The following is a 10,531-nucleotide window of genomic DNA, read 5'->3' as shown; positions in this document are numbered from 1 at the left end:
AAAGGTCAATCGTATTGACCTGCTTTGCTTTGGACCAATGGTTTCCAGTTGACAGAGATCATACTTCAATTCCTACCGGCCATTAGTGTCGCAACCGTCTGAACAATATAATATAGCGTTCGAGTACATCATGATAAACATGATTGAAATTCACTGACACCAAGCTCCCAACTGAATCTACATTGATGTGTTGCAACAGAGTCACCTTCCTTCAAAATCTTCAAATCATTCAGACTCACTCTTCTACCATTTAAATTGAATTTCATATGCATATGATACAAATTTCAGCTTTATCAGTGATGCTTTTGCATTCTCAATTTGCTTCTCACCATTGGCAATTCCTTGTTTCACATTGTCCTCACTCTCTTGCTCCCTCATTTTTGCCTTAATTTTTTTACCGTGAATCCAAAATACCACATTGAAAACTGTCAATCACATGCTGTTGAGCCCTAAGAAAGACTATCAAATCGACAAAATTGTGACCTGAGGGTTCTTAGCTTGTAACAACCTTGCATATGCAAGGTTGGCCCAATAATGGTGCAAGTACATGTCTGCAGTGTTATACGATTACAAGGTACTGCTGCGTATACATTCTTCTGGTTCATGGTCGTCGATTGCAATCCTACAGAATGAATGTGACAGCAATTTTGTTCTGTTTTTTTCCTTGTAAATTGACTCTTATTATTGTTTCTATTTATACAGTTTTTATTTCACCCTTTGTCGTTCTGGAAGATATACATGCTCTTTGACTCGCGATGCTTTTGTTTTGCTTGCGTTGTCTAGGTGAGGGATCAGCAAAGAAGTGAACAAGGGCCCTGAAACATAGATCACATGAGTGAGTGCGACCAGTGATGTCATGCATGTGTTGCCTAGGAATTCCACTCCATTATGAAGTTTGCCAACCTAGCAATGTCCTCCTCAACAGCCAATGTCAAATTGCTTGCTGGCTGGACCTTACAGTACCTTTGGAGGGCATGGTGCACGCAACAACAATAGACAGGAAGGGTAGTTTTTATTTCTTCCTCGTAATGAGAGAAAAATAAACTCCTCTGAATCCAACGTTTTCTAGGCAACTCGAATCCCTATTGGGATGAGGAAGCAGTTCCAACTGCTGAGAGTTTTCTGAGTGGGGGCACTAAACAGAAAACGTTCATCTTCTCACACCGTTGAGAATGACCATGCAAGTACTTGCCAGGAATAATCACTTCAGTATGTACAATGTGAATACCTTATAGTATTTAGTATTGGGCTCTAAAATTCACGTCATTGTGGTGCAATGAATTGGGGGATGCTGGTCTCATTTGTTTTAAGTGGGCTCATGAGACTCATGAGTATTATCCGAAGTCTAAAACGTTCAAATAACTGGATTCATTTGGAGGCTGCTTATCTGAAAGATTACATTCAGAATAACTATAACAAGTAAATTAGGATTTTGTAGAAAAGGGAGTTGAGGGGGAATGGATATGGTCACAGGCACGGAGAAATGGTGCGGCCTGGTTACCCTTAGACCCCACCAGGTAAACCACGAGTCGAATCTCAACCTGGCAATTATGGCATCTGGCAAAAGCTCAGGTATCTATCCACCTTTTGCTCAATACCCAGTTTCTTAGTCCTGTAGCTACACCACACAAACTGCAAATTCACATTCTTCGTGGTCGCATGGAATTGAGTATGAGAGAGAGAGAGAGTCTGGTGGGAGCAACTCATTTTTTATGTTCCATTTTTTTATTGAACATTGTAAACGTTTTATGTCCCGCAAACTTGTGAGTGTAGATTAGCAGTCTTTCCACCCAATGTGATTCAGTCGAAGACTTAAATCAGAATCTAAGAAAATCAACAAAAAGGGGGAGGGTGGGGGGTGGGACTCAAGGCATCGGCAGGACTGAGTCAACTCCGCTTTGGGGTGGGGGGTGCAGAGAGCATGGGAAGAAGAGATGGGCACGGTTGAAGGGGGTGGTGAGTGAGTGAGTGAGATGGAGAGTGTGTGTGTGCTCAGCCTTGACTCTGCCATCTGGTCCGCGCTCCTCTCGATCTCTCGTTTCCTCTTTCCTCTTTCCTTTTCCCACCCTGGGTGGCCTCGTAAGCCTGCCTTCTGCGGTTGCTGTGGCAGCGTCATGCAAGGAGACCCCACCTGATCGACAGAGCATCCTCGCCACACATCCTCCACCACGATGGAGAGATGAGAGATGGGAGATGAGAGGGAAGGGGGCCTCGGGGAATGGACCGATCGCTGCAGAGCAACGAAGACGATAGATGAAGAAGAGCGAGCATGGACTCGAGGGACGGAGGGAGACTGAGACTGATACTGAAACTACTTTGCTCCTCCTCCTCCTCCACTGGGTGGGTGGGACCCCGGCGTTCCTTCTGTCACGCACTGTATTGCAGTAGCATCACCAGCACCATCTTCGCTCGGCTGCTTTGAGCCTTCCCTCGTCCTCCCTCCCTCCCTTCACTGGAGCTCATAACTTGTCCCCGGCCCCACCCACTCACTCACTCACTCACTCACACCCCCACATACTACCAGCAGCAGCAGCAATAGCAAATCGCTCGGAAGTGTGTGCCCTGAGCTGTGCGCATTCAATGCAACCATTGCAGGCCGCTTGTGCTGGTGAATCTGGAAGCCTCTGTTCTGCTTGTCTGGAATGCTGCAGAAGTTTTTCTCCTTCTTCTTCTTTTCTTCTGCTTCTGCATCTTCTTCAGACAAAGCACCACAACAGCAACAACATCATCATCCAACTCTACTCTACTCTCCTAGTTTCCTTCTGGACCCACATCACATGCTGCACACACTTACACACAGGCACACTTCACTCCACCATTACTAAGACTTCTCCTCGTGGCTCTTTATTACAAATTGCTTCACCATGTTGTGTTGTGTTACCTTGTGGGCTATTTTCCTATGCTGTGGATAAGCTACTTGACATTGCCTGATCCTACTGAAATGCGAGATGTTGTGTAATTGAATTGAAATGCTTGTCATTTCCCAATACTGTTGGAAAATTTTGATTATATGTTACTGTGATTGTGTTGCATAAGGTGAATCTTTGTGGCATGTGTTGTAACTTTTGTACATGAAAATTGTGATTTTGGAATATGTGATTATGAATATGGATGTTGTTTGTCTGCAACATACACACAAATTAGAATAACAAAAGAAATTAGGAAAAGGTACCCACACTGAAGGGTTTAAACAACTCAAGTTTTTAGTTCCAAGTGAGTTGTTAACACACCCTAAAGGTGGTCCTTTTTATAATTCACACTTACATTTATTTACAAAACTCTTTCACCTAAACAATTCCTTGATTAATAGCTCTAACCTAATTTTTGATCTTTTGTAGAGACATTGTGCTTTCCACCAGTAGAAGCTACAGAAATGTGTTATTGAAATCTGTACTATTTACTTCAAATTCTTTCAAAAACACATGTTATTTTTTTTTCTCTATATTTTTTAATGTAATGTTTTGCTACAATATTATTTTTAGAACATCAATTGAAAACAAACTTTACAAACTAATAATTATTTCTGAAACTTAATAATGATGTGACAATCATATATATATATATATATATATATATATACTTTATTATTTCTTTAAAATTAATGTAACTCATTAACTAGAGATGCATCATATGATTTTTAATATATATATTAAAAGGGGGCCCTAGAAGCATCAAGTTAAAGAAGATGCCAGAGTGATAACAATCAAATTTTGCAATTAATTATAATTTTACAAGTAAAGTCAACATAGCCATTAAAATTTAAAATTTCAAAAAATATGCCAACTCTTTTAGATAAATTTTCTTAAAAAAGAAATCGACCACAATATTATTTAACTTGGAATTTCTTATAACTTTTGTAAAGTAAATTAAAGCTTTAAAGAAAAAACACTAAAAATGTTTTGAAAAGAGATGAATACATATGACCTTACATTATTGAAAATCCTGGGAGTAAAACCTATCTCATATTAACTCATATTTTAAACATCAACTTTAAGTAGCAAGCTTTGAAATTGTTGTGTAGTTCATCTAAACATTGAACTCTAAACATAACAATAAAATTTCTTTTTATCAAAAATCATTTATTAAGATCAGAACGTCGGTAGGAAATCATATGATATGTTTGTGTTGAAAACGTCTATTTTGTTATTTTCTTGTTACATTACATCATTTTTTTTTTTTCCAAATGTAAATGAAAATTTCCTTCAAAATACTCTAGATTTTGGAATTGATTATCTTGGGTTTATCCTTTCAGAAAATATTAAAATGATAATATTAAAAAATCTTATTTTCAACATAGTATTTTGATCCAAATATTGAAGCCATTTGTTTTCTTTTATAAGTGGAAAAAATTGTGTGTTGCAAAATCACATTCAAACAATAGTCCAAATAACTGAGATATGTTTATTGCACTTTTTATGAATTTAAAGATAAAAAAATGCTAGAAAAATAAGAAATAATTTCATATATTCAAAAATTTTAAACCAGCCATTTAAAATTTTCCTTTCTAGATTGAGTTATTCCAATTGATTATATATATATATATATATATATACATATATATTCGTATTTTGATTAAAAACTATCTCAAACTTCCTCCATGCACAGCATATATTTTTTTCATCAAACTATTTTACCAAAATTCGATAATTTTTTTATTATTTGGATTATTTTTCAATGTACTACAACTACCTAGACAGAATTGGGAACACACGAAAATAAATTAACTTTCTGCCTAGTTTTCAAAAATGAAAGGATCATGTTGTAATCTATTTTTCTAAGATTCTTGAAGATATCAATTCTTTGCAAGTTAACCAAAGACTTTAAAAGTAAAGGTCAAATACTGGTTGTAGACAACAAATGCTCACATCCTGATAAGAAAAGATTTAATATATATATATATATATATATATATAGAAAAAATACATATTAATTTAAATGATACTAATGAAAGTTTTGAGTTAAAAAAAAAAAAAAAAAAAAAAAAAAAAGAAAGAAAAAAAAAGGGATCATTTCTTGGTAGATTTATATTTTAAGGAGAGAAAAAATCAAAGATTAATATATTCTCATTACAAAGCCACCTTAAGAGCCCCTACGTCAAAAAAAAAAAGGGTTTTTAAATTGATACATCTTACCAAAGAATACTACCATAAAAATCAACTTTGTGTTCATTTTTAGGATTTGATGTGGTCTAAAATAAAGTAAAAAATTAAATTAAATTTAGTGTTTGCAATGTCAAATAAGTTGTCATACTTTTCTCCTTCTGAAAAACAGTAAATACCTTATATGTGTAACTCCAATCCTTTAAACTTGGTTTTACAGCATCCAAAATTAAAATAAATAGTGATTTTCAAGAAGACCACTAAAAAATAAAATAAAAAAAAATGGTTACTAAAATCATATATGAAAATGTTTCCAAAGCTTTTTAAAGATAAATATAGGTCCTCTAGTTTAATTTAATCATAAATTGCATAAAAAAGAGGTTTAAATTGAATAAGTTTTAGATTAAATTGAATAGAAATTTAAAATTGAATCTTGGATTTCTATAATCATTTCCTGTTATAAACCAGTTGGTAATATTTTATGACGGTTCATGAGAAAATGCAAAAAGATTTTTAAATGATATTTTGAGACACGGTTAATATAAGTTTAAAAATTGGTTGTCAGTTTCTCAAATGTGTTCAATTGTGATCTCAATACACACACACACACACACACACACACACATATATATATATATATATATAACAGAGTTCATGAAGGCTATGTTCTAAGAATTGTTTTGGTCAATCAAGTTAAGAAAGAAACAATGTATCAATTTAAAATAAAAAATTAATTGTTTCATTGAAAGAAACTCAAGAAATTATCACAGCTATTATCTATGTTGAAAAAATAATATTGCCTTTGAAAAATCATGTCAAAATAAAATTTAAAAATCATCGAATAACAAGGCAAAGAAGATAAAAATAAAAATAAAAATAAAATGTTTTTTAAAAAATTAACAGACTATACAAAAATAAGGTTAATTTGCATTGATTATTTTTCTGAATTATTCAGATAAATTCTCTTTGAGTTTTACTAATTCGATGCCAATTTTCTTGTAAATATCTATTTAGAATCTTCTTCACAAGTAGATTCTCAAATAGTGGCACAAGAAGAAAAAACAGAGGTTAAATAACAATGCTAGTGTATGTTTTTGTTTTGTATTTCTTATTTCAACGACGTTTGTCCAAGGTAGGTGAGAATTTTTTAATTGGAACTCAAACCACAAATATTACTGATGCAAATATTGCTATACATTTTTTGTTCCCATATTTTATTTATTTTTTTGTTGCCTCTCATCCCTATGTAGGATGAAGGTTAACAATGTGTGAATAAGCATTAAAATAAATTCTATATTTGTTTTAGAAGAATATGAAATTAACCCATCTAAATCTTAAATTGATCCACCACATGACTTTTGAATAACAACTATGCCAATTGCCTCACACCTCACTTTTACCTTAGTCATATTTACTTTTTTCTATTTTTAATTGTACAACGATTTATTCTAAACCAAATAATCATTTTGCACAAGTTGGTTGCATTACACCTTAACTTAGTTTCAACCTTCTTCAACTTCTTCTACCTTTAGGCATTTGGATCAATTAACATAGACAAGGTCCTCATACAACATAGCAATGGATTAATTCCCTTTCCATATTAATTGATAATACCTTATAGTAAATTACACTTCCTTCAATGCAAAAAGGACATTCAGCCTAAGCTCAGCACAGCTCATGGTTGGGTCCCATTCACACGGGCGAGGACACCCACAAGTGCCACGCTGGACTCAGATGATGACGTGGTCAGCGCCACGACAGAGAGTTCGTTCCCACTGGTCTCGGGGGAACGTACTCCAGCATAAATAATTGGGGCACACGTTCCCAGAGCGTCGTCCAACATGTGCCAGGGTGGCAGGCAGGGAAGTGAAGGAGGGAGGTGCCATCTCCCTTCCCTCGCCAGCTGGGCGCGACGCCATTGGCCTTGCCCCTCAGCATCCCTGTTGGCGTCCTTCCCGTCAGATTCGCGGTGATTAGGGCACATAAGCACGTGGCAGGAAGGGTGCCCACCCCCATCCCAAGACCGAGAGAGCGTGAGCGTGAGAGCCTTCTTTTTGTGTAGGCTTCTGGAAGCTTCTAATAGTGGTGCCTCTAACGACCCCCAATGCCCCCCCCCCCTCTTTTTTCTTTTTTCTTTTTTTTTTTTTTTTTTTTTGAGGAAATGGTGTTTCGTATAATGCAAATAATAATATCATTATTAAAAATAATTGTGGAAATTAATAAAACCTAGTATGGGCATGCATCCTTTGCATACAAGAATCATGAAAAGGACATGAAAAAGGATTCTTCTTTATAAAAAATATTGTATTTTTGCCATTGGCTTGGTGGTAATTATGTCTTTTTTTTGTGTTTAATTGAATATAATTTACTTGTCCATCATATACAATGCCTTCATGGAGATTTGAAATAAGTGCATGGGCATAATTCTTATAGCATAGTGCACATTCAATTTCGTATAAATTTAGAATATCTTGTAGATAATCTTTAAAAAATTTATGAGCTCAAGTGCTTTATTTAATATAACCAAAATTTTGTATTTATTTTTTAAAATAAAATTTATATAAAAACAACTACATTATATATATATATATATATATATATATATATTTTGTGTATTGTTAATGCCATCACAATTTTTTCTACTTCCACTACAAATAACCACTTACTCAACATATATTTTATAGGTTTTTTCATACTAATTAAAAAATTTACTCAATCAAATGGTTTAAAGATATTCAACAAAAAACAAATAAAAAATAAAAATTGAAAGATATTAAATGAAGATAGCATATACTAAATGGATGGTTATTATAGTAGGAAATTTTTTGGTAGCATTAACAATACCATATATATAGAAGAATTTTAAATTAATCCCATCAATTATTAAATCAATCCATCTATCATTAGAATCATTAAAAAAATAGATTATCACCAACTTCAATTTTCTAATGTTGGATCCACAATCAATAAAAAAAATGTTGGATTATTTTTATCATAGTAATAATCATGGAATTTTTTTATTGTGGCTAAATTCATAAAAACCATAAAACATGAATAAGGGTACTTGTCCTTGGATGTTTTACCAATGCTACAACTAGCTTTGTGACTAGGTTTAAGATAAGTAAGTATCTTCTTGAGACAAGATGAAGGACTATCTATCACTCAAATTCTATGCAAATATTTTTTTAGTAGATAATCTTAGCATAAAAAATAATTAGAAAAAAATATTATAAAAATACATGTGTGTATTATGCGCTATTAATTGTGCCAACAATTAATAACCAAGGAACCAAATTATTCCTTCACTTGTATGACTATGCACTCTTGTGCATTATATGTTACAAGCAAGTATTTTTTGTGTGAGTTGTGGTAGACTTGTTGATGTGGCATGAAGCTAATATGTGCCACAATAAAGCCTAAATGCAACGAGTTCATTTTTTTGATGCACAAAAGACTAGTTGTAAGCTTTGCTTCTCACATCAATCTATTATACTTAGTAAATCACTTTAGATAGAAATACGATGAATTGGAACAAATTTGAGCTTGAATTCAGCTCTATATGGTCTATCATTGATTTGCAACTCAACCAATGAATAGAAGTGAATCTAATAACACATTGACTATGTCTAATATCTATATTGAAAATGACAACAAAACACATGTTCTTGCAACCTCCAACCTCAATGAATCACAGCTATTAATTTATGAATTTCAAGAATTGCAACATAAATTACAAATAAAAATTAATAGTAAAATATTGTCTCCATAAATTGTAGGATTTGCACATTGCTGGACTCAATTCAAGTACTCAATTCCACATTCAATACTTATATCCACAAGACTAGACATTAAATGTAAAAATATAAAATAGTCTGAATAAGCTCAAATTTAATAATAATAACATAATTACAAGCTTTAATATAAGTATTCTAAAATAAAAAATAAAAAATAAACTCACTAAAAAAACCTTGTACAAGCACATTAAAAAAGATACAAGCTCTAAAAATAGCATTGAATTAAGTTGAGTATAGCATCAATTCAAAGATGTAAATTAGAATTTCATTCAAAATTTCATATGAGTTTGGGCAAAGCCATAGCATCAAAGTAGACATTGATGTCTACAACTTAACTGAAGTGATTTTACTTTGATATTCATGATTCAATCAAAGTGATTTTATCTTAATATCTACAATTCAATCAATATCTATAATATCCACAATTCAAACAATTCAAAACAATTATAAGATTTCAGACTTAATCAGATGAAAAGATGGATGAAGAATGGTGGAGAATTAAAAGCTTTATTTTATTTTATTTTATTTTAATTTTTTTTTTATCCTAAATATAATTTTAGATATAAAAAAGAAGAAGAAAATTTATTTTTAATATCTTTGAGTGAAAATGAGACAATCAATAGAAGACATAAGATTTTAAGATCCTCCTTAAAACTTTAATTGTTGCTTTTGTTATTTGTCATGCCACAATATGTGTTAATTCAAAAGCATGCTTTTTCTGGATTTTTTTAATTTTTTTTAATTTTTTTATACTCATAATTATTATTGGCTGAGCAATAGTAGAACCTCTGCCGTGCACGCTATTGAAGAGTCTCAAAATATAGATGATATACAACATGATGTTAGTACAACTGACAAATTTGAAGTTTGAACTCAATAAAATATCCAAATAGGGAGAATTATACCAACTCAATAAATATGCATGTACCTCTCTTATAAGAGACAATGAAGCATTGACTTTTTTATAGGAGGAAATGAAGTAACATTGCACAAGATATAACCAACAAGAGGGCTTGTCAAGCTCAGCCAAGTAAACAACATCATGATTACATACAATCCTAAAGATAGAACCAAGTGTAGACATATACTACATAATTTGTATTTGTAGTGGTTGGACTTTTGGAATCTAAGGTTCTTCACTCAATTTTCTATTTATCAACATGACTCCTAAAGTAGAAATTCATAGCTATGTAAGTAGAAGTGATCCTTCACCTTGTCAAAAGTTTATTTTTACAATTTAGATTTGTGAATTTGAAGGATTTTTTTTATTGTTTTTAAACTCTTTTATTTTTAGTTATATTTTATTTTTAGTTAATTCTAATATTAATAATAATTATGAAATAAAATATATAATTTAGATATTAATATCAAAGTAGTATTCTTATAGAAGTTTGTTTTATATCAAGTTTTGGTTACCATGTAATGTGCCATTACGACTATGTTTACTAGAGTTTTGAATCTCTAAGAGCATATATATATATATATATATATATATTTTTAGAATATAGTTTCACTAGTTTGTACTTATATATGTGATCTATCTCTCTAAAATTGGTTTGGTGGATGCTATAATTTACTTGAAAATTAAACAATACAAAGTTGATCATGCCAATACATTTAAATCTTCTATTGAGGCGT

Source organism: Physcomitrium patens, chromosome 22 (genome assembly GCF_059467195.1).
Source record: "Physcomitrium patens ecotype Gransden chromosome 22, ASM5946719v1, whole genome shotgun sequence".
In the NCBI taxonomy this organism is placed as follows: domain Eukaryota; kingdom Viridiplantae; phylum Streptophyta; class Bryopsida; order Funariales; family Funariaceae; genus Physcomitrium; species Physcomitrium patens.
The sequence above is the reverse complement of the archived record's forward strand: the minus strand, read 5'-3'. Positions refer to the sequence as shown.